Below are 5586 nucleotides of genomic sequence, written 5' to 3' on the forward strand. Positions count from 1 at the left end.
GCGGTCACCACAGCGAAGATAGGACAATAGCAAAGATTCTACGATCAGGTTTCTTTTGGCCCTCAATCTTTAAAGATGCTCATGATTATGTGTGTCACTATGACAAATGCCAGAGAATAGGAGGGATTTCCAGGAGAAACGAGATGCCTCAACAAAATATAATGGAGGTAGAAATCTTTGACTACTGGGGGATTGACTTCGTAGGGTCTCTTCCATATTCATACGAGAATATAGGTACCCACGCTAGGTGAGTAGAGTGCGCTAAGCGCGAGCACGCATGCCAAGTCCACTCCAGCAACTATAAAAAGAGAGTCAAGCCAAGGACACACCGAGTCTTAGAGCACTCTAATACACACTTAAAGCCTGAGAACTCTCTTTTAGAGAATTCTTTCTTCTCTCTCATCATTTTCTATTCCCTTTTTTCATCCCTTCCTTTCCATCAGTTTCTAAAACCCTTTTCAAGTGTAAGGCCTCTTATGGCTATGAGAGGCTAAACCCTTAATTAGGGTCTGACAGGCCTAAAAAGCCAAAAGATGTATTGTATACTTCATATTTATCAATGCAACAAGTGTTTTCTTTCCTATTATCCTTTCTTACTTTTAATTTCATGCATCATTCATCATTGCATTATTTTGAGGGTTAGGTGCTCAACAGAGTAATCTAATAGATATGGATAGGATAAATTCACCTGATTGATAAAGAAAAATAAAAAATAATACATCTTAGGCAAATAAGGCATGTTGGGTCCTAACATTCTCATCTCATTGAATTTTCTATTAATTCTTTTGTCTTCTATTATTTCCTTTGTCTACTAATATCTATTATTTAGTTACTCTTCTTTTTACTCATCTTTTACTCAAATACAAAACAAAGTCCCTGTGGAAATCGACACTTGAACTTCCAAGTCTTTACTACTTGGACATTTGGTACACTTGCCAAACGGTTAACACCCCTCCACCCCTCCATGCACAAATTCTTTGTCACCTCCTCCCTTTCCTTTCTCTCCAAATACTTTTTCCCAAATCCAAAATTGAAACTCAATTTCCACTAAAATTTACCACCATGCATCATCCCTTCAACTATTGGATGCATGAATTGCCAACCCAAAATCAAACCTGTGTGGGAGGATCCGTGATGTGCCATCATTTTCTTCTATTTTCTAAACCCTTTTTGCACCATTTTAATTATTGATTGGTCTTAATTGTCAATTAATTAGGCAGTTTTATTATTTGGGCTCATTTAACTAATTTGATGTTTTTAATCTAATTTCAGGAATTAATGAAACATTGGGCTTAATCCGGATTTTGGTTGTGGACTTGAAGAGGGCAAATAAAGCAGCGCTTACCTTAGTTAATTTCTAATTAGGATATTTCGCAATTTTATTTTATGTTGTTCAGTGTTTATTTCGTTTTGGGCCAGAGTATTGTAATAGGGCTCAGTGACTCTGAGTGACTCTTTTTAAATAGTTGCCTTGGGATTCGTGCAGGGCATTCTATTCTGTTATGCTATCCATTATTCAGAGCTTTGTTTTAGGGTTTTTCGTTTTTCTGTTTTGCTGCTTCTGAGTTCGTAATGCAATTTTACGTTTTCTGCTTCTAATTACAATTCCTTTCTTGCTTCTTCTTTTACTCTCATTTACGTTTCTGTTCCATTTTACATTTCTGTTCGTTTACGTTTCTGTTCATTTACGTTTCCGTTCATTTACGTTTCTGCTTCATGTTTCAATTGCGTTTTCTGTTTGAATCCATGGAAGGCTAGATTTTCTGGTGTTGTTTCCTTTTGAGGATGAAGCCCAACTCTCTTTGAGGTTTCGCTTGTAATGTGGTTTCCTGGCAATTTTCCCTTCACCAGTTATCCCAATTTCGTGAATATTAATCAGTGCACGCTTCGTGTTCGATTAATTGCCTCTGAGCCTAACTTGCGTTCATGCTTAATGGACGAAGGGCTAACTGGTGTATGTGGTGCCTAATCACGTATTGAAAACCCTAAGTTGATTTTCGCTTAGTAAATTGAAATAGGGTTGGATTAAGTGGTTGACTGTTAGGGACGAATTCTCCATAACCCAGGATAAGAGAGTGGCTTCTGAATCAGAGGAAACAACCCGTTTTTAATATTAGTAGTTTTGTATTCCATTTTATTTGTTCTGCTCTTTAATTACCAAACAACCAAACCCCCCCCCCCCCCATCGTTACTGTTAATGCAAGTATATTATGAACATTTGGCTTGTCACTGCTCGTTGGGAAACGACCTAGGATCACTTCCTAGTTACTGCATTTTCATGTTTATTTGATTCGGGTACGGCCTCGATCAAATTTGGCGCCGTTGCCGGGGAGCAGTGTCCAAAGGTTCATAATAGCTAGCTAGTGTTGTGTGTTTAATCCTTTCGTGTTTTATGTTTAATTGTTAGTATTGTGTTAGTATGTGTGTTAGTGTTGATTAGTGTCCTGGTATTTTGTTTAATGTGTGTTCTGTTTCAGTTTTACCATTAAGCGTTTCCCCTGTTTCAGTCTTGGGTGTTTTGCTGTGAAGATTGTGCTTGAAAACAGAGTAGTAGTAGAAATCAGCTTGCGGAAAAAACAGAGTAGTAGTAGAAATCAATTAGAGACGGATTTTAGCGACCACCCATGCTGAATTAATTGGGATTTTTTGTTTTAGTAGCTAGGGTTGTTATTTTTGGCTGAATTTTTTTGGGGTAACTTCTTTTAATCCATATTGTGTGGGAAAAATAGCTAGAGCCTTTAGTTTGGTCAGATTTGAAAGTTCCAAAAAACTAGCAAATTTTGTGTTTGTCAAAACTTCAAACGACCATAACTTTTGCTCCGGTTATCAGAATCGCAATTATTATATATGCATTTGGGGTAGAAAAAAATTTCCTACGCCGTGGCAGCCGACCATAGGCCGGCTGAGGTCTCCATCGTCCAAAAAAACCGATTCTGTCAAAAGTTTTTTATTTTTCAAGTTTTATTCACTTATTTTTCTTAACCTACCATTTTTAGCTTTCATAGTAAGACTTTGAATTTTTGTCTGAAATTTTTTGTGCTATCTTCTCATCATTTTATAAGGTTGCTCACAAAATTTCAAGTCATTTGGATATCATTTGAGGGTAGCTGTAGTTCAAACCTACACCTTTATTTACATGACAAGGCAACTAGTTGTGTGCATGCTGAATGTAGTGTATGACTAGAGGCAATCCATCTGACTTACAACCCTTTGATCCTGAGATAGATAGGACATTTCATAGATTAGTTAGGCATCATTTTATACCTTTTGATCATTCTGAGCATTCCATAACTGGTGAATCTGTGCATTCTATTATTGGTGATTTTGAACATCCTGATCTTGAGCATTATAATTTTGAGCATTCTGATTCTGAGCATTCTGATTTTGCACATTCTGAGAACATGGCACAACCTCCACCTCGTGAGAGGACTCTAAGGGAAATGGCTGCACCTGATTTCACCTACGAAAGCTTGTGCATCCAATACCCTGATGAGGATGTCCCATATGTTCTTAAGACTGGACTGATTCATTTGCTTCCAAAGTTTCATGGCCTTGCAGGTGAAGACCCGCACAAACATTTGAAAGAATTTCACATTGTCTGCTCCACCATGAAACCCCCAGATGTCCAAGAGGATCACATATTTCTGAAGGCTTTTCCTCATTCATTAGAGGGAGTGGCAAAGGACTGGCTGTATTACCTTGCTCCAAGGTCCATCACGAGCTGGGATGACCTTAAGAGAGTATTCTTAGAAAAAATTTTCCCTGCTTCCAGGACCACAGCCATCAGGAAGGATATCTCAGGTATTAGACAACTCAGTGGAGAGAGCCTGTATGAGTACTGGGAGAGATTTAAGAAACTATGTGCCAGTTGCCCCCACCATCAGATTTCAGAACAACTTCTTCTCCAATATTTTTATGAAGGACTCAGTAATATGGAGAGAAGTATGATAGATGCTTCCAGTGGTGAAGCCCTTGGAGACATGACTCCTGCTGAAGCCAGAAATTTAATTGAGAAGATGGCCTCCAACTCCCAGCAGTTTAGTGCCAGAAATGATGCCATAGTCATTAGAGGAGTGCATGAGGTAGCTACAAACCCATCTGCATCATCTGAAACTAAGAAGCTTGAAGGCAAACTGGATGCGTTGGTCAACTTGGTAACCCAGCTGGCCTTGAATCAGAAATCTGTACCTGTCGCAAGGGTTTGTGGTTTGTGCTCCTCTGCTGACCACCATACAGACCTTTGCCCTTCCATGCAGCAACCTGGAGCAATTGAGCAGCCTGAAGCTTATGCTGCAAATATTTACAATAGACCTCCTCAACCTCAGCAGAAAAATCAACCACAGCAGAACAATTATGACCTTTCCAGCAACAGATACAACCCTGGATGGAGGAATCACCCTAACCTCAGATGGTCCAGCCCTCAGCAACAACAGCAGCCTGCTCCTTCCTTCCAAAATGCTGCTGGCCCAAGCAGACCATACATTCCTCCACCAATCCAACAACAGCAACAACCCCAGAAACAACCAACAGTTGAGGCCCCTCCACAACCTTCCCTCGAAGAACTTGTGAGGCAAATGACTATGCAGAACATGCAGTTTCAGCAAGCGACCAGAGCCTCCATTCAGAGCTTAACCAATCAGATGGGACAATTAGCTACTCAATTGAATCAACAACAGTCCCAGAATTCTGACAAGCTGCCTTCTCAAGCTGTCCAAAACCCCAAAAATGTCAGTGCCATTTCATTGAGGTCGGGAAAGCAATGTCAAGGACCTCAACCCGTAGCACCTTCCTCATCTGCAAATGAACCTGCCAAACTTCACTCTATTCCAGAAAAAGGTGATGACAAAAATTTACCTAACAATTTCTGTGCAGGTGAATCTTCTTCCACAGGTAATTCTGATTTGCAGAAGCAGCACATTCCCCCTCTTCCATTCCCTCCAAGAACAGTTTCCAACAAAAAAATGGAAGAGGCAGAGAAAGAGATCTTGGAAACTTTTAGAAAGGTAGAGGTAAATATACCTCTGTTGGATGCAATAAAGCAAATTCCAAGATATGCCAAATTCTTGAAGGAGCTGTGCACTAATAAGCGGAAGCTTAAAGGAAGTGAACGGATTAGCATGGGCAGAAATGTCTCCGCATTGATTGGTAAATCTGTTCCTCAAATTCCTGAAAAATGCAAAGATCCAGGTACATTCAGCATACCTTGTATCATAGGGAATAGTAAGTTTGACAATGCCATGCTAGATTTAGGAGCTTCTGTTAGTGTTATGCCTCTGTCTATTTTTAATTCTCTATCTCTAGGTCCCTTGCAGTCAACTGATGTGGTAATTCATTTAGCTAATAGAAGTGTTGCCTATCCTGTTGGTTTCATAGAAGATGTCTTAGTTAGAGTTGGTGAACTGATTTTCCCTGTTGATTTTTATATCTTGAATATGGAAGATGGATTTTCTCAAGGATCAGTTCCCATCATTCTAGGCAGACCCTTTATGAAAACTGCTAGAACTAAGATAGATGTTTATGCAGGCACACTGTCCATGGAGTTTGGTAATATAACTGTTCATTTTAATATTCTGGATGCTATGAAAT

General features: G+C 39.5%; 1 non-coding gene across 1 annotated transcript; it reads right to left on the reverse strand.

Annotated features, from left to right (window-relative positions):
* Positions 1 to 3779: 3779 nt before the first annotated feature.
* LOC114397860 lies at positions 3780 to 3886 on the reverse strand. The gene has a single exon (XR_003663476.1). It is a non-coding gene; the product is annotated as a small nucleolar RNA R71 (small nucleolar RNA).
* Between the last annotated feature and the right edge of the window lie 1700 nt (positions 3887 to 5586).

The sequence above is a fragment of the Glycine soja genome, chromosome 18 (assembly GCF_004193775.1).
Source record: "Glycine soja cultivar W05 chromosome 18, ASM419377v2, whole genome shotgun sequence".
NCBI lineage: Eukaryota > Viridiplantae > Streptophyta > Magnoliopsida > Fabales > Fabaceae > Glycine > Glycine soja.